This window comes from Aotus nancymaae, unplaced genomic scaffold, assembly GCF_030222135.1.
Source record: "Aotus nancymaae isolate 86718 unplaced genomic scaffold, 86718_ANA_hifiasm-v0.15.2.pri h1tg000025l, whole genome shotgun sequence".
NCBI classification, from domain to species: Eukaryota; Metazoa; Chordata; class Mammalia; order Primates; family Aotidae; genus Aotus; species Aotus nancymaae.
In genome coordinates this window covers 27,877,180-27,897,109 of record NW_026988438.1, presented here as the reverse complement: position 1 = coordinate 27,897,109, position 19,930 = coordinate 27,877,180, and the positions used below count along the sequence as shown (strand labels likewise).

General features: G+C 43.4%; 1 protein-coding gene across 4 annotated transcripts in view; it reads right to left on the bottom strand.

Annotated features, from left to right (window-relative positions):
- The window catches only part of KBTBD2 (kelch repeat and BTB domain containing 2), an 86,677-nt gene that overhangs the window by 35,840 nt on the left and 30,907 nt on the right, over positions 1 to 19,930 (bottom strand). For all 4 annotated transcript variants that reach the window (XM_064380476.1, XM_064380472.1, XM_064380475.1 and 1 more), the window contains one exon: positions 6,219 to 6,305. The gene's annotated coding sequence lies outside the window, so the exon portion shown is untranslated. The remainder of the gene's footprint in view (positions 1 to 6,218; positions 6,306 to 19,930) is intronic.

The window sequence follows — 19,930 nt, the reverse complement described above, 5'->3', positions numbered from 1 at the left end:
ACATGGTGGAACCCCATTTCTACTAAAATATAAAAATTAGCCCAACTTGGTAGTGTTTGCCTCTGGTCCCAGATACTTGGGAGGCTGAGGTGGGAGGATGGCTTAAGCCCAGAAGGTGGAGGACTGCAGTGAGCCAAGATCATGCCACTGCACTCCAGCCTGGGTGACAGAGCAAGACTATGTCTCAAAAAAAAATTAAAAATTAAAAATTAAAAAATAATGCATAACTAATACATTAATGAAATTCAAAGATACTTCAAATTCATTTAAACCTATTAGTAGTTGGTAGTAATCTGCAAACAATAATCTATAAATCTATTCAGGCAACAGCTATTTACTGAGTTCCTATGTCTTCCTACCACAGCCGACTATTATAATTACAGCTGTGATATGATTATTTTTCTGGCCTTGAGCATAGAATTGTACAGATCTGTTTGAAATTGTGGTGTTCATAGTTAGAGAGAATTTAGAAAAGCTGCTTAATATCTATATGCCTGTTTCCTCAACTATAAAATAGTGATAATACAGTATTATAATGAATAATCAAGTTCTGAAATTTATTCTTACACTAAAATATAATTTGAAAGTCAAGGTATAAATAGCTTTTTAAAACTTAAAGTATCTTGCCCAGACTATAAACAAGACTATTTGTTATTTTGCTAATTATTTTTCTCTCCTGCAGTCATTGGAAGATCGTGGTCCTTAGCTGAAATAAATAAATATCGCAATTTAAACAGGGTCAGCTATGTTTTTAATACACTTGCTTCCTCCATTTTTCATTTATTGCCAATTTTTTGATCATGTGTCAAATTCCTGATAAGGATCTGCATGTTACAAATAACCACAAACTTCCTATTTTCTCTCCTAATTATTAGAAATTCAGATAAAATTATTATAATATAAACTTTATTCTAACAAAATATATGTGTGTGGATACATGTATACACACACATTTTTCAGTGACAGAAGTAGCAACAATAATACGAAAAAATCTGAAACTGTGATGTTATTTCTCAAATAAATGAAGAGAATATCTAGAATCTTTCCCAGCACTTTTTTTTTTTTTTTTTTTTTTGACAGAGTCTCACTCTGTCACCCAGGCTGATCACTGCAGCCTCTGCCTCCCAAGTTCAAGTGATTCTTCTGCCTCAGCCTTCCAAGCTGGGACCACAGGCGCACACCACCATGCCTGACTAATTTTTTGTATTTTCAGTAGGGATAGCGGTTCTCACCATGTTGCCCACGCTGGTCTCAAACTTCTGAGTAAAGGCAATCCACCTGCCTCAGCCTCCCAAAGTGCTAGGATTACAGGTGTGAACCACCAAGTCGGGCCAGCACTTCTGATCTATAAGTACAACTGTCCTCAATCAACAGTTTACTTCATTTATTGTAATACATTAATAATTCAAAGATGTGATTGCCACTGAAAAGTATTTTTCAGGGGAGTTGTTGGGAAGGGAAAAAAGTATTTTTCAAAGGAAGTTATTGGCTGGGTGAGGTGGCTCACACCTATAATCTCAGCACTTTGGCAGGCAGTGGCAGGTGGATTGCCTGAGTTTGAGACCAGCCTAGGCAACATGGTGAAGCCCCTGTCTCTACAAAAAACATACAAAAAAATTAGCCAGGCATGGTGTTGGTGCCTACAGTCCCAGCTACTTGGGAGGCTGAGGTGGGAGGATCATGGAGCCCGGGAGGTCAAGGCTGCAGTGAGTCATGATTGTGCTTTCACTCCATTCTGGGTAACAGAGTGAGACTTTATCTCAAAAAAAAAAAAAAAAAAAAAAAAAAACCAGTTATTTACTGTGAAGAGGGGCAGAATATGCCACACCAAAATATGTCACTTCAGTGTCAGGATTATTTTGAGCTATTTGAAAAACAGCAGATGCAAGAAGGGCATCCTGATCTCTTTTCTTCCTCAAAACAGGAAATAAGAACTCCCACATGAAAGATGCCCTCCTTGTACCAGAGAAAAGAAACATTGTTCAATGGGACATCATAGCTGAGAGAATTCAGTACAAATAGACCTTGGTAAAATAACTATTATTTTGGCAGATGCCTGTAATCCCAGCTACTCGGGAGGCCAAGGCAGGAGAATTCTTCAACTCAGGAGGTGGAGGTTTCAGTGAGCTGAGATCGCGCCACTGCACTCAAGCCTGGGCAAGACTCCATCTCAGAAAAAAAATTAATAATAAAGAAAATATATTATTATTAATTATTGTTTGTAGCATCCACACATAATTTAGTCACTTTTCCACAACTGCCGCTCATTTTATTTATTTATTTATTTTAAGAGATGGGGTTTCGAGGCAGCAGCAACGCGGAGGAAACCGGAGTGAACCGAGAGCTTAGTGACCAACATGAGCCTCCTCAACAAGCCCAAGAGTGAGATGAGCCGGAGGAGCTGCAGAAGCGAGAGGAGGAGGAATTTAACACGGGTCCACTCTCTGTGCTCACTCAGTCCGTCAAGAACAACACCCAAGTGCTCATCAATCGCCGCAACAATAAGAAACTCCTGGCCGGGCGCGGTGGCTCAAGCCTGTAATCCCAGCACTTTGGGAGGCCGAGGCGGGTGGATCACGAGGTCAAGAGATCGAGACCATCCTGGTCAACATGGTGAAACCCCGTCTCTACTAATACAAAAAATTAGCTGGGCACGGTGGCACGTGCCTGTAATCCCAGCTACTCAGGAGGCTGAGGCAGGAGAATTGCCTGAACCCAGGAGGCGGAGGTTGCGGTGAGCCGAGATCGCGCCATTGCACTCCAGCCTGGGTATCAAGAGCGAAACTCCGTCTCAAAAAAAAAAAAAAAAAAAAAAAAAAAATAAGAAACTCCTGGGCCGCGTGAAGGCCTTCGATAGGCACTGTAACATGGTGCTGGAGAACGTGAAGGAGATGTGGACTGAGGTACCCAAGAGTGGCAAGGGCAAGAAGAAGTCCAAGCCAGTCAACAAAGACCGCTACATCTCCAAGATGTTCCTGCGTGAGGACTCAGTTATCGTGGTCCTGCGGAACCCACTTATCACCGGCAACTAGGAGCCACCTATCCCTGTCAGTCAACAGAACTCACTCCCCTGTCCTACAGAGACCGCTGCCGCTGGTGTTGAGAATAATAAAGCTCTGTGTTTTTTTCTAGTGGAAAAAAAATAAAAAAAGAGATGGGGTTTCACCATGTTGGCCAGGCTGGTCTTGAACTCCTGACCTCAGGTGATCCACCCGCCTCGGCCTCCCAAAGTGCTGGGATTTATAGAGGTGAGCCACCGAACCCGGCCTCATTATTAATTTAATATAAAAGCATTTAGATTTTGCCACTTCTTTGGGTCTTCATTTCCTTATGAGGACTCTAAATGATTCAGGGCAGATGAGCCCCCAAATTGGGTCTTAGCCCAGAAAGGTTCTTGGCTTCACCCAGCAAAGATTTCAAGGGTGAGGCGGGGTGTTAGACAGCAACATTTATTGAAGCGGCAGTGCACAGCAGCAGCAGAGGTACTGCTCCTTGTGGGGCAAGGCTACCCCATAGGCTGTGTGCCCAGAGTAGCTGCTCAGAGCAGGTCTGTTGTCATATTCATACCTACTTTTAATTATATGCAAATTAAGGGGTGAATTATGTGGAAGTTTCTAGGAAAAGAAATGCAGACATTTCTAGGAAAACAACCCGGGTGGTAGGGTCGTTACCGTGAAAGGAGTGGCAACTTCTGGGTGTTGCCATGGCAATGGTAAACTGATGTGGCACACTGGTGGGCGTGTCATATGGAAAGCTGCTTCCTCAATCTGGTCCCCTCTTTGAGCCTTGCATTTGGAATCCCACCTCCTACCTCACTGTGTCATGTAAAACATATAAATTTGTATGCTTTCCTCTTGTTATTTTGTTTTATGTCAATTTAATTATCAAGCTCAGCTAAATACCCTCAGGATAGAGGTAAATTTTTGCATCCCCTTTTCTGAAATAGAGAAACTGGCATTAGTATAAGGTAGCTTCATTCTATCTGCAAAATAATTCAAATGCTAGCAGTAAGATTAGTTTTGAGGACAGGTCTACACTAGCAAGTAAAACAAAAATCTGGAAGGGTTATGTTGGAGGAGAGGAGAGGGAGCCCTTGGGAGGCTACTACTAAATAAACTTATAATTACATAACTTGAAGTTTTTATATGCTTTAGATAGAGAGGGTTGGACCTTCCTACCATGTAACTGTATATAAAGAATCTTCGTTGGGAGGCCGAGGAGGGTGGATCACGAGGACAAGAGATCGAGACCATCCTGGTCAACATGGTGAAACCCTGTCTCTACTAAAAATAAAAAAAAATTAGCTGGGCATGGTGGCGCGTGCCTGTACTCCCAGCTACTCAGGAGGCTGAGGCGGGAGAATTGCCTGAACCCAGGGGGCGGAGGTTGCGGTGAGCCGAGATTGCGCCATTGCACTCCAGCCTGGGTAACAAAAGTGAAACTCGGTCTCAAAAAAAAAAAAGAAAAGAAAATCATGGATCTGATTTTGGGCTGGGTGTTGTGGCTCATACCTGCAACTAGGAGGCTAAGTTGAGTGGATGACTTGAGCTCAGGAGTTAAAGACCAGCCTGGGCAACATGGTGAAACCTCATCTCTACAGAAAAATACAAAAATTATCTGGGTGTGGTCATTCACGCCTGTGGTCCCAGCTACTCAGGAGGTTGAAGTGGGAGGATTACTTGAGCCCAGGGAGTTCGAGGCTGCAGTAAGCCAAGGTTACACCACTGTGATTCAGCCTGAGTGATGGAGCGAGACTCTGTCTGAAAAAAATAATAATAATATTGGATCTGACGTTGATACACATGAAAAAGATGAAAGCAAATGTTCCCTAAGACAGTACAGAGATGTAGGATAATTCTTAGAACTTCGGTTTCTGTTAAAAGTTCCACCATGTATAGGTGGGTTTTTCATGTGAAACTCTGAAAACTAATATGAAAGTCACTCATATAATGTAGCTCTATTGCCAAACATAAAACTCTGTTAACATTGAGATTTTTAAGTCCTGAAGCTCTGGTTCTGATTGTTTACTCAGAACAAGTTTTCTTTAGTACACCTATTAGATACATTGCTTTGCCTAGTTGAACATCTACATAATAAAAGTGTTTTACCAGCCGGGCATGGTGGCTCACATTTGTAATCCCAGAACTTTAGAAGGCCAAGGTGGACGGATCTTTTAAGCTCAGGAGCTTGAGACCAACCTGGGTAACATGATGAAACCCTATCTCTACAAAAAATACAAAGATTAGCTGGGCATGGTGACACAGGCCTGTAGTCCCAGCTAGGCAGGAGACTCGCTTGAACCCAGGAGGCAGAGGCTGCAGTGAGCTGGAATTGCTCCACTGCACTCCAGTTTAGGTGACAGAGTGAGATTATCTTAAAAAAAAAAAAAAGTTTTTTGTCACTAATGTGAATGTGCTACCTTGATTAGATGAAAACGATGCTGCTAATATATACACCATATCAGTGAAGTGGCATCATTGTCTGGGGTAAATAACCGAGATTTGTTGTCTCATGGCCACAGAAAACTAGGATGCAGACACACCAGAGTGACGTTAAGAGTGGAAATTTAACGGCAAAAGAAAGCTCTCTGCGCAGAGTGGGGTCCTGGAGAAAATGGGTTGCTGCTTCCGCAGTGAAATGCAGAAGGTTTTATAGATGAGCTGGAGGAGGTGGTGTCTGATTTACAAAGGGCATGAAAGATTGATCGGACCAGGTATGCTATTTGCATAGTGTGCAAAGAAGCTGGCTGCCCCACCCTAATCTTTTATTATGCAGATGGTTTCTACCTGGCTGGCACCATGCTGCGTGTTCCTTTACTGTATACATGGTGACAAAGAAAAGGGAAGATGGAGCCTCCATGTTGAACATGCCTGGGCCTTAGGTGACCCTTTTCTGTTGGCACCCATGTGCAGGTGTCCAGCTTACTTATCTATGTCTGCAGCTTGATTTTTCAGGCTGTTCTTTGTTAGAAAAGAAATACCTGGGGGGCTGCTTTTTGTTAAAAGGGAAACCTTGCTGAGTACTCCTTTACCCTTACTATCTGCCTAAATAATTTCTTTCTAGGTCCTGTATCATCTGTATTAGATAATAGTCTTTTCAGCATGCTAATGAGTAGTGGTGTGTTTTTGCTCATTCATCCTCCCTGTCTCTCCCAGTGAGTCAAGGGCTCAAATTTGGAAGGTGGCTAATGTGGCTGTGTAGTTTCTACTTGTACATACCTGGTCATCCCTTGATCTCTTTAAGCCTTGGTTTTCCCAGTAGTGTAGTACAACATGTACAATTTTATCCACCATGCCAAAGCTGGGCTGAAAAGCAAATTCACAGATTTTAGTATATCCATTATTGAAAATAATACATGTAAAAAGTTACTCCCTCAACTGAAAAAAAGTGTTTAAGCCCTACAAAAATTGAAATGAAGAAATACTAAAAAAAAAAAAAAAAAAAAAAAATTTTTTTAGTTTTTTTTTTTTTCTTTTGAGACGGTGTTTCGCTCTTGTTACCCAGGCTGGAGTGCAATGGCGCGATCTCGGCTCACCGCAGCCTCCGCCTCCTGGGTTCAGGCAATTCTCCTGCCTCAGCCTCCTGAGTAGCTGGGATTACAGGCACGAGCCACTATGCCCAGCTAATTTTTTGTATTTTTAGTAGAGACGGGGTTTCACCATGTTGACCAGCATGATCTCGATCTCTTGACCTCGTGATCCACCCACCTCGGCCTCCCAAAGTGCTGGGATTACAGGCTTGAGCCACCGCGCCCGGCCCTTTCTTAGTATTAAAAAAATATTACCCAGGCTGGAGTGCAGTGGCATGATCCTAGCTCACTGCAGCCTTGACTTCCCAGGCTAAAGGGAGCCTCCCACTTCAGCCTCCCAAGTAGTTGAGATTACAGGTGTGCACTACCACACCCAGCTAATCTTTTGGTTTTTTTGAGGCAGAGTCTCCCACTCTCCCAGGCTGGAATGGAGTGGCACAATCTCGACTCACTGCAACCTCCGCCTCTTGGGTTCAAGCGACTCTTTTGCCTCAGCCTCTCAAGTAGTTGGGACTACAGGTGTGGGCCATCATGCCCAGCTAATTTTTTGTATTTTTGGTAGAGACAGGTTTTCACTGTGTTCGCCTGGATGGTCTCAATCTCCTGACCTCGTGACTCAACTGCCTTGGCCTCCCAAAGTGCTGGGATTATAGGCGTGAGTCAGGCGCTGGCCTAGAAAAATCTTAATAGGATAAAGATAACTGAGGAAGAAATTCAGAAAGTCAATGAAGTTACCCTTGAATAAGGCTCTGAGCTCAAAATCTTTCAAACCTTCAAGGAATAGATCATTCCCACAGTAAATAAATTGTTTTCAAACATGGAAAATAGTGGCAGGGTGCTCGTGGTGGCTCACACCTATAATCTCAGTACTTTGGGAGGTCAAGGCGGGCAGATTGCCTGAGCCCGGGAGTTCTAGACTAGCCTGGGCAACTTGGTGAGACCCCATCTCTACAAAAAGTTAAAAAATTAGTCAGGTTTGGCGGTGTGCTCCTGTAGTACCAGCTAGTTGGGAGGCTGACGTGGGAGGATTGCTAGAGCCCAGGAAGTCAAGGCTGCAGTGAACTGTGTTCGTTCCACTGCCTCACTCCAGGCCTGGGTGATGGCATGAGACCCTGTCTCAAAAAAAAAGAAAAAGGTGACAAACTACCCAGTTGATTCTAAGAAGCACTCATAATGCTATCATCAAAACCAAGATAGCATAGAAAAGACAACTGCATGTTAATCTCACTTAAGAAAATAAAATATTAATGAAGAAAATTTAATGCTATCAGATTAATTTATCCTAACAATTGACTTATTAAGAAATTGTTATTTCATCACATTAATACATCAAGTGAGGAAAAAACTATTATTTCAATACGTGGCCAAAGTGAATGAAAAAAATTCCACACCCATCACTAATAACTCTGAAAAAGTGACAACAAAAGAATGAGTCCTCAATGTAATAAAAAGCGGCTGTTTGAAAGGAATAGGCATGTATCACAAAGGAGAAACATTACAGTATGTCTAAAATCAAGAGCAAAGCAATAATGGCCTTTACAATCATCATTAATCTTTTCTATAACTTCTTGCCAACTAAAACATGAAACAGAAATAGACTATTTCAGTACTATAATTTGAATGTTTCCCTCTTATACTTCCTTGGTTTCCTTTTTTTTCCTAGGAGGCAAAATTTCAATACATGCAAGGCCATAAAGCAAGTCCAAACAAATACCAAATTATTGGTGACTTACAAACCACATTATTTGGCTGAAATGCAATATTATTAGAAATCAGTAAGCTAGAAAACACTGAGCTAAAAAAGCAAACAACAGAGGAAATGCAAAGATATTTAATAATGGAAAAATTGATTACATAGGAGCAACAAATGAAAAGTCTATTGCTTAGGGAAGATTAATGAAATAGATATACCATTGAGCAGATTTATCAACATTAAAAATCAAAATGAGGTTTTGCAGTGGTTCATGTCTGTAGTCCTGGGACTTTGGAAGGCTAAGGTGGATGGATTGCTTGAGCCCAGGAGTTTGAGATCAACCTGGACAACATGGCAAAACCTTGTCACTACAAAAAATAGCCAGGCATAATGGTGCATGCCTGTAATCTCACCTATTCAGGAGGCTAAGGTGGGAGGATTGCTCAAGCCTGGGAGGTCAAGGCTGCAGTGAGCTGAGGTCACACCACTGCACTCCAGCCTGGGTGACAGAGTGAGATCCTGTCTCAAAAAAAAAAAAAAATCAAAATGACAAATTGAGCAATGAGCTCACTGCTCAATGCACATTGAAGCCAATACTATGATATTGGCTTTTGAGAAAAGGAAAAGCTTTATGGTAAGGTCGACTGGCAAGGACACAGGAGGCAATGCTCAAATCTGTCTGCCCAAGCTGGGATCTGTGGGCAGGTTTTATATGCAGAGAGTAACTATGAGGGAGATAGGAAAATGTAACAAGGTGTGATTTGATTGAGTCATGCAAAGAAATGATGTTGGGTCCTTGGCTTTTAAGTTCATACTTCAACAAAACCAGGTGCCCCTCACTTTGTAATCTCGTCCCTGGTCTTCCATCAGAATACTTAGGTTCTGTATGTTGTTGACTTTTTCATTCAGGCTGGTTCCAGGGTTAAGGACATGGGCACACTTCGTTCATTTGCAAAAGCTTAGGTTATACAACTTGCAACCTGAGAGTCTGTTGCAACTGAAAAACAACTCATTATTTTGCTACATTTTGTTACTGACAAAGTTCAAGCTTCTGCTGTTACCAGTTACAATATTTTTAGATAATGTAAGCATTTTTTTTTTCTTTTGGCACGGAGTCTCACTCTGTTGCCAGCCTGGAGTGCTGTGGCCACAATCTCGGCTCACTGCAACCTCCACCTTCCAGGTTCAAGTAATTCTCCTGTCTTAGCCTCCCCAGTAGCTGGGACTACAGGTGCGCACAACCATGCCCAGTTAATTTTTGTATTTTTAGTAGAGATGGGGTTTTACCATGTTGGCCAGGATGATCTCGATCTCTTAACCTTGTGATCTGCTCACTTTGGCCTCCCAAAGTGCTAGGATTACAGGTGTGAGACATCGAGCCTGGCCAATGTACGAATTTTTAAAAATCATAATTGGCCAAGTATGGTGACTCGCTCCTGTAATCCCAGCACTTTGAGAGGTCAAGGTGGGAGTATAGCATGAGGCCAGGAGTTCAAGACCAGCCTGGGCAACATAGTGAGACTCTGTCTCTACAATAAGTTTTTAAAATAAGATAAAATAAAATAAAAAACTAAAATTATGAAAAATTTTATACCAATGAATTGGGAAACTCAGACAAAATGAACAATTTCCTAGAAAAACTGAACTTACCAAATTAAATCAAGAAATGGGGCCGGGCGCGGTGGCTCAAGCCTGTAATCCCAGCACTTTGGGAGGCCGAGGCGGGTGGATCACGAGGTCAAGAGATCGAGACCATCCTGGTCAACATGGTGAAACCCCGTCTCTACTAAAAATACAAAAAATTAGCTGGGCATAGTGGCGCGTGCCTGTAATCTCAGCTACTCAGCAGGCTGAGGCAGGATAATTGCCTGAACCCAGGAGGCGGAGGTTGCGGTGAGCCGAGATCGCGCCATTGCACTCCAGCCTGGGTAACAAGAGCGAAACTCCGTCTCAAAAAAAAAAAAGAAATGGAAAGACTGAATAGACTTAAAAACTTTAGATATATTGGCCGGGTGCGGTGGCTCACGCCTATAATCCCAGCACTTTGGGAGGCCGAGGTGGGTGGATCACGAGGTCAAGAGATCGAGACCATCCTGGTCAACAAGGTGAAACCCCGTCTCTACTAAAAAATACAAAAATTAGCTGAGCATGGTGGCGCGTGCCTGTAGTCCCAGCTACTCGGGAGGCTGAGGCAGGAAAATTGCTTGAACCCAGGAGGCGGAGGTTGCGGTGAGCCGAGATCGCGCCATTGCACTCCAGCCTGGGTAACAAGAGCGAAACTCCGTCTCAAAAAAAAAAAAAAAAAACTCTAGATAAATTACATCAGACCGGGGTGCGGTGGCTCATGCCCCGTAATCCCAGCACTTTGAGAGGCTGAGGCAGGTGAATCACTTGAGGTAAGGAGTTTGAGACCAGCCTGGCCAACATGGTGAAATCCCGTCTTTAGTGAAAATACAAAAATTAGCTGGGCATGGTGGTGGGGGCCTGTAATCCCAGCTACTCAGGAGGCTGAGGTAGGAGAATCGATTGAACCTGGGAGGGAGAGGTTGCAGTGAGCCAAGATTGCGCCATTGCACTCTAGCCTGGGAGACAGAGTAAGACTCTGTCTCAAAAAAAAAAAAAAAAAAAAAAAAGCATTGCAGCAGTAATGAAGTCTACCTACAAAACACTACACAACACACTCTTTCCAGGAATTTCTACCAAACCTTCAAGAAATAGATAGATAATCCTTCTTTCATGCAAACTGCTTTAGAGAACAGAAAAAGATGGCAAATTATCTAGCTTATTTTATGAGGCTGGGATATCTTGAAACCAATAAAATACAATATTGAGAATTGCAAATTGTCAAACAATTCCATTTATAATCTTAAATTCCAAAATCCTAAATAAAATATCAGGAAATGAAATCCTGCAATGTATATTAAATCATGACTAAGTTGGATTTCTTTATGGCAACACAAGAACAACCTAATATAGAAAATTGGTGCCGAGGAGTGAGGCATTTTTATAAAGATGCCTGATGATGTGGAAGCAGCTTTGGAACTGGGTAATAGGCAGAGGTTGGAAGAGTTTGGAGGGCTCAGAAGATAGAAAGGTGAGGGAAAATTTGGAACTTCATAGAGACTGGTTAAATGGTTGCGACCAAAATGCTGCTAATGATATGGACAGTGAAGTCCAGGCTGATGGGGGTCTCAGATGGAAATGAGGAACTGAATGGGAACTAGAGCAAAGGCCACCTGTGTTTTCCTTTGGCAAAGAGCTTGGCGACATTCTCTTCATGCCTAGGGACGTGGTAGAAGTAATTTCTAAGCAGCAAAGCATTCAAGAAGTGGCCAGATTGCTTCTAACAACCTACACTCAGATGTGGAGCAAAAAAAAATTATTTACAGTTGAAAGTGATGTTTAAAGGGGAAACAGCATAAAAGTTTGGAAAATTTGCAGCTTGGCCCTGTGGCAAAGAAAGAGAATGCATTATCAGGAGACGGGTTGAGGGGACTGTGAAGCAAGCACTCACAAAAGAGATTTGCATGACTAAAAGTGAGCCAAGGGTTAATATCCAAGCAAATAGGAAAAAGGCCTTGGAGGCATTTCAGAGATCTGTGAGGTGGCCCCTCACATCACAGGCCCAGAGGCTTAGGAGGAAAGAAGTTTTGTGGGCCAGGCCTGGACCTGCTGCCCTGTGAAGCCTTGGGACATCCAGGCATCCAGGCTGCTCCAGCTCTAGCCATGGCTCAAAGAGTCCCAGGTACAGCTTGGGCCACCACTCTGGAGGGTGCAAGCTGTAAGCCTGGGTGCCTTCCACATGGTATTAAGCCTGTAGGCATGCAGAGTGCAACCGTGAAGGAGGCTTGACAGCTTCCACCTAGATTTCAGAGGATGTATGAGAAAGCCTGGGTGCCTGTTGCAGAGGTGGATCCCTCACAGAGAACTTATAGTAGGGCAGTGCAGAGGGGAAGTGAGGGGTTAGAGGCCCCACACAGAGTCCCGACCAGGTCACTGCTGAGTGGAGCTGTAGGAAGTGGGGCCACTGTCCTCCAGACCCCAGAATAGTAGATCCACTGGCAGCATGCAACTTTCACCTGAAAAAGCCACAGGCACTCAACTCAACTTCAACCCATGAAAGCAGCCACAGGGGCCCAAGCCTGCAAAGCCAAAGGGTTGGAGCTGCCAGGTCCTTGGGAGCCCACTCCTCATATCAATGTGCCAGGATGTGGGACATGGAGTCAAGGATAATTTTGGAGCTATAAGATTTAATGACTGCCCTGCTGGGTTTCAGACTTGTGTGGTACCCATGGCCCCTTTCTTCTTCTTTTTTTTTTTCTTGAGATGGAGTCTCGCTCTGCAACCTCCGCCTCAGATGCAGGTGATTCTCCTGCCTCAGCCTTCCGAGCAGCTGAGACTACAGGCGAGTGTCACCACGCCCAGCCTTTTTTTTTTTTTTTTTTTTTCGTATTTTTAGTAGAGACAGGTTTTACCATGTTGGCCAGGATGATCTCAATCTCTTGACCTCGTGATCCACCCACTTTAGCCTCCCAAAGTACTGGGATTACAGGCGTGAGCCACCACGCCTGGCCTCTTCTTTTTTTAAATTTGTTTCTTTTTGAGACAGGGTCTCACTCTGTTGCCCACACTGGACTGCAATGGCACAGTCTTGCTCACTGTAACCTCTGCTTCCTGGTCTCAAGCAATTCTCCTGCCTCAGCCTCCCAAGTAGTTGGGAACACAGGGGCACCCCATTGCACCCAGCTAATTTTTTATAGAGACAGTTTCACCATGTTGCCCAGGCTGGTCTTAAACTTCTGAAGCTCAGGTGATCTGCCCACCTCAGCTTCCCAAAGTGCTGGGATTATAGGCATGAGCCACCACACCCAGCCACTGGGCCCATTATTTTGGCTGATCTCTCCCTTTTCAACAAGGAATGTATATTCAATGTTGGTATACCTGCATTGTATCTTGGAAATAAATGCCTTACTTTTTATTTTACAGGCTCAAAGGACTTGAAAGGACTTGCCTTGAGACAGATGAGACTTTGGACTTTTTTTTTTTTTGAAACGGAGTCTCACTCTTTTGCCCAGGTTGGAGTGCAATGGTGCTATCTTGGCTCACTGCAACCTCCGCCTCACAGGCTCAAGCAATTCTCCTGCCTCAGCTTCCTGAGTATCTGGGATTACAGAAAGAACATGAGATTCGAGGGGCCAGGGGCAGAATGATAAAGTTTGGATGTTATCCCCACTAAATCTCATGTTGAATTATAAGCCCCATTATTGGAGGTAGGGCCTGGTGGCAGGTGATTGGGGGCAGATTTCTCATGAACAGTTTAGCACCATCCCCTGAGTGCTGCCTTCCTGATAATGAGTTCTCACAAGATCTGGTTGTTTAAAAGTGTGTAATGTCTTCCCTCTCTCTCTCTTCTGTTCTTGCCATGTGACATGCTTGCTCCCACTTCACCTCTCCATGAGTGAAACCTCCCTGAGGCCTCCCTAGAAGCCAAGCAGACAGCAGCACCATGCTCATACAGCCTGCAGAACCATGAGCCAATTCAGCTGCTGTTTTAAAAGAAATTACCCAGTCTTAGGTATTTCCTTATAACAACGCGAGAACAGCCTAATACATTAGTTGTTTTAAATTCACGCTTGATCAATGTCAACATCATGGCCATGTCTGGTCCCAAGCCTTGCTCTGTCTTCTCAAACTGTCTTCTCAAACTTTTATGTATCTGGTATGCCTTGTAATTTTTGGGTAAAAGGTGCTGCTCAAAAATGTATCTTTAGTAATGTGGTAAGTTGTAGAGGGAAGGTAAATGTTCATCATCCTACAATTAATACAGGACTATGATTGGGACTTAGTATTTTAGTGAGCTTGTGTTTCTGGACTGAGAACTTCAGACTTCCCCTGTACCCTTTTTAGGTGGGACAGGGTGGGTACAGTGGGTCAGTGTTGTATATTTCCTTCTCCAATGTGGAAGGTCTGCAGTACAGACCTAATAAAAAACAATAGCTGAGCTAGGTGTTGACTGCATCTAGGGAAGGCAGTGCGGAAGGAGAACATCCTGGAAAAGGGAAGAGCGTGAAAGAACATGGAATTTGGAGAAAACCAAGGATGGCATTCATGGGAGAATAATGAAACGATGCAGGGAGAAATCAGAAAATGAGAGGCCTTATGCCATCCAAAGTAATGTGGTGATTGTTCCCATTCTGTGGCAGGCAATGGTGAGCCATTTAAATACTATATCTGAGGTGAGCGAACCAAGTTGGCTCAGGAAGATTATTCTGGAATCCATGTATTGCAGAGTTAGGTGACATGGCACAGAGATTAAAAAATAGAGGAGTAATTCAGGTTAAAAAAAAAAAAGTTGATGGCTCGTCAGCTGTGGCGGTGCATGTCTGTAGTCCCAGCAACCTGGGAGGCTGAGGCGGGAGAATCACCTGAGCCTGGGAGTTTGAAGCTGCAGTGAGCCATGATGGCACCATTGCACTCCAGCCTGGGCAACAGAACAGAACGAAACAAACAAACAAACAATAACAGTTGAAGGCTTCAAGGGCTTTGCATTGGTAACAGAAAAAGGAACACCACAAGAGTATACTTGATAGCTTTAGATGATTAGACGAGGGAGAAAAAAACTTTACACCGATGTTTTTACTATGGATTACTATGTTTTGTTTTGTTTGAGACAGAGTTTTGCTCTTGTCGCCCAGGCTAGAGTACAAGGGTGTGATCCTGTCTCACTGCAATCTCCACCTCCTGGGTTCAAGCCATTCTCCTGCCTCAGCCTCCCAAGTAGCTGGGATTACAGGCGCCGACCACCACACCCAGCTAATTTTTGTTTATAGTAGAGACAGGGTTTCACCATGTTGTCCAGGCTGGTCTTGAACTCCTGACCTCAGGTAATCCACCTGCCTTGGCCTCTCAAAGTGCTGAGATTACAGGCATGAGCCACCATGCCTGGCCTATTTTTTGTTGTTGTTCTGAGACAGGGTCTCAGTCTGTCACCCAGGCTAGACTGCAATGGTGTGATCATGGCTCACTGCAGCCTCAGCCTCAGCCTCAGCCTCCTGGGCTCATGTGCTCCTTATGGTTGACTATTTGGATGGTGGTCCTGAGGTGGAATCTAGAGGCAAGGACTGCCTAGAATGCATTTTGTTCTGTCTTATACAGCAGGATTCCTCAACCATGTCCCCCTGCACCACCCCCCACCCCCCCCACCCCCCCCCACCATACAGCAGGAGATGGGTGGCAGGTGAGCTTCATCTGTTTTTACAGCTGCTTCCTATTGCTCACATCACCACCTAAGCTCCACCTCCTATCACATCAGCAGTGGTATTAGATTCTCATAGGAGTGGTAACTCTATTGTGGACTGCACATGTGAGGGATCTAGGTTGCGAGCTTCTTGTGAGAATCTAATGCCTGATGATCTGAGGTGGAGCTGAGGTGGTGAGGCTAGCGCTGGGGAGTGGCTGCAGACATTTGCAGAGAGGTTTGACTGCACAGAGCCCATAATACATCAATTGCTTGCAGACTCATATCAAAACCCTATCAATGAGTGGCAAATGACAATTAAGCTGCATCTGGTGGCAGGTTTTACAGAGGCAAGTGAGATGATGTACTTCAATTATACAGCTGCATCTGGTGACAGGCTTTAAGTCAGAATCCGACACTTATTATAGTCCACACATGGCCCGCCCATTATTTTATTTACCACTTCCATCTATGCCTCTTCCCCCACACTGCATGCTTGTCTCAGTCCCAGTTTTGGTAAGCCTACGAGCTAACTCTAGCCAAAATGAGTAAAAAGCAAATGTCACTGGAGAGCATCTCTGAAAAGAGGGAAAGACCCAATGATGAGACAGCAGAAAATTCTAAGACTGCCAACGAAAAGAAAGCTGAATTTAAAAAAGAATACTGAGTCCAACTTAAATTATCAGTTGATTGCAACAGGTGATTCATATTCTCCAAGCCCAGTTTGTGTAATATGTAGCAACCAAGTATCCAACAAAGCCATGAAACGTTCAAAACTGCTTAGTGGCCACGCGTGGTGGCTCATGCCTGTAATTCCAGCACTTTGGAAGGCCAAGGGAGGCAGAGTACTTGAGATAAGGAGTTCAAGACCAGCCTGGCCAACACGGTGAAACTCAGTCTCTACTGAAATTACAAAAAATCAGCTGGACATGGTGGTGTGTGCCTGTAGTCCCAGATACTCAGGAGGCTGAGACAGGAGAATCACTTGAACCAGGAGGCGGAGGTAGCAGTGAGCTAAGATCCGCCACTGCACTCCAGCCTGGGCGACAGAGTGAGACTCTGTCTCAAAAAAAACTGCTTTGCCACATGAAGACCAAATACCCTGCATTAAAAGACAAGCCTAATTGGATGCAATGGCTCACATCTGTAATCCCAGCACACTGGGAGGCCGAGGCGGGCGAATCACGAGGTCAAGAGATCGAGACCATCCTGGCCAACATGGTGAAATCTTGTCTCTACTAAAAATACAGAAATTAGCTGGGTGTGGTGGTATGCACCTGTAGTTCCAGCTACTTGAGAGGCTGAGGCAGGAGAATCACTTTAACCTAGGAGGCGGAGGTTGCAGTGAGCTGAGATCACGCCATTGCACTCAAGCCTGGTGACAGTGTGAGACTCATTTAAAAAAAAAACACACACACACACAAAAAAACAAGGCTTTGAAGTTTTTCAAAAGAAAAGTGAACATTTAGAACAGAAGCAATTATTGAAGGCCACCACTTCATTAAATGTGTCTGCACTGAGAGCACCATTCGTAGTGGCTAACCACATTGGTAAAGCTAAGAAGCCCTTTACTATTGGTGAAGAGCTGATCCTGCCTGCTGCTAAGGACATTTCTTGTGAACTTTTAAGAGAAGCTGCAGTTCAAAAGGTGGCATGTGTTTTTCTTTTGGCTAGCACCATAACTAGACAGATTGATGAAACAGCAGAGGATATTGATGCACAATTGTTAGTGAGGATTAATGAGTCACCATGGTAAACAATCCAGGTTGATGAGTCTACCAGGGTTGACAACAAGGCAACAATGCTTGTTTTTGTGTGATATATTTTTCAGGAGTATGTGCATGAGGATATGTTATGTGCATTTTTGCCAACCAACGTCACAGCTACAGAACTATTTAAGTCTTTTAATAATTACATATCAGGAAAACTGAATTGGTCATTTTGTGTCAGTATATGCATAGACAGAGCGGGTGTTATGACGACAGCTTTCTGGTTTCACTACTTGGGTCAAAAAGGTCATTTCTGAATGTGAGTTTACCTACTGTGTCATCCATAAGAAATGCTGGCTAACCAAAAATGTCACCTGAATTTAACAATGTTTTGCAGGATGTGATTTAAATTATCAGTTACATTAAAGTACATGCCTTTAACTCATTTCTGTTCATGCAGCTCTGTGAGGAGATGGATGCAGAGCACACAAGTCTTATACACGAAAATGAGATGACTTTCTAAAGGTAGATCACTGGCCAGAATTTCTGAGTTATGAGGGCCAATTCAAATATTTCTTTTAGAAAAACAGTCACCACCAGCAGCACACTTTCAGTGACACAGATGGGTTGCAAAACTTGCTTACTTCTGTGACATATTCAACCTGCTCAACGAACTCAACCTGTCACTTCAGGGGAGAATAACAACAGTGTTCAAGTCAGCAGAGAAAGTGGCTGCCTTCAAAGCCAAACTGGAATTAGGATGTCAACATGGGAACTTTGGGATTCTGGACCTGTTTCAGCCATTAACAGAGGTTTTGAAAGAGACTGAGCCAGGGCCTTCTTTCTCCCAACTGGTGCATGATCACCCATCTCAGCTTCTAAAAGAGTTTAGGAATTACTTTTCAACCACAAGAGACCCCTGAACTAGGAAGGAATGGATCCACAACCCGTTTGTGAATAAGCCAGGTGAATCGACTTTGTCCATGCTAGAAGAGGATCAGCTGCTTGAGATTACAAATGACCACGGCCTTAAAAGTATGTTTGAGACAACTTCCAATCTCCACATGTTCTGGATTAAAGTCAAGGCAGAATATCCTGAGATTACCACAGAAGCACTGAAAAGCCTGCTTCCATTTCCAACATCCTATCTTTGTGAAGCAGGGTTTTCTGCAGTGATAGCAACCAAAACGAGATTATAGAGTAGACTGGACATAAGCAACACATTTCGGGAGTCACTGTCTCCCAGTGACTCCTGAAATCAAGGAAAGACTTGATTTTGCAAGACAGGATCCATTCAATTGACAACGGAAGTAAGGAGAAAAATACAATTAAATAGGCAAATGAAGACACAGTTACATTCAAGTCAGTGTTCACAGCAAATTTACTCAATTACTTGTGCTTGATCTTAAGGGTTTAGGCCAGGTGTGGTGGCTCATGCCTATAATCCCAACACTTTGGGAGGCCAAGGCTTGAGCCCAGGAGTTTGAGATCAGCCTAAGCAATGTAGTGGGTCTTTGTACCCTTATTTTTCCCATTGCATTGCCAATGTTCGAATGGCTGTATCATGGATTGCATGGGATTTTGTAAGTTAACATCTAAGGGGGCAAAGGGAATGTGATTGGTTGGAGGGAGAAGTTGGGCTCTAAGACAGTCACAACAAAGGACTCAGCCATTCCCACCTAGGGCTTTCTTGCCAGTAGCAGGGACTACAGGCATGTACCGACACATCTGGCCAATTTTTCTTTTATTTAGTGTAGAGATGAGGTCTCGCTATTGCCCAGCCTGGTCTCAAAACTTGTGGCCTCAATAGTTGACTATTTTAGATTCATCTTGTAAGTGGGGTATCAGAGTATTTGGCCTTTCGTGTCTGGCTAATCTCACTTTGTATAATGTCCTTTGGGTTCATCCATGTTGTCATAAATGGCTAGATTTGCTTCTGTTAAGCTGAAGGATATTCCACTATATGTGAATAGACCACATTTTCTTTCTGCATTCACTCATCATGGATGTGTAGTTTGCTTACATGTCATTGCTACTGTAAATAAAGCTGCACTGAACCTGAGTGCAAATATCTCAAGATTGATTTTAATTTCTTCTGATATATACCCAGAAGTGGGATTGCTGGATCATATGGTAGTTCTATTTTTAATTTTTTGAGAAACTTCTATACTGTTTTCCACAGTGCTCACACCACTTTACTTTCCCATGAACAGTGTACAAGGGTTCTTTCCTCACATCCTAACCAACATTTGTTATCTTTTGGGATTTTTTTTTTTAAACAGTCACCCTAACAGGTGTGAGGTGCATTTCTTATTATTTTGATTTGCATTTACCTGATGATTACTGCTGTTGAGCACCTCTTCATATACCTGCTGGTCATTCTTAGGAATCAATGTCTATTCAGGTGTCTATTTTTAAAATTTTATTTTTAGAGACAGGGTCTTGGTCTGTTGCCGGAGCTGGAGTGCAGTGGTGTAATCGTGGCTCTCACTGCAGCCTCGAACTCCTGGCCTTTTGCCTATTTTTATAATAAATGGGTTATCTGGTTGTTTGCTATTGAGTTGTAGGAGTTTTATTATGTTCTGTGGATATTAACCCATGATTGGATGTATGGTTGCACACATTTTCTCCTTTTCCAGGTATTGCCTTTTCATTTTGTTGATGTTTCCTTTGCTGTGCAGAAGTTTTTAGTTTGATGCAATCCCACTTGTCTATTTGTGATTTTGTTACCTGTGCCTTCAATGTTAAATCCAAGAAGCCAC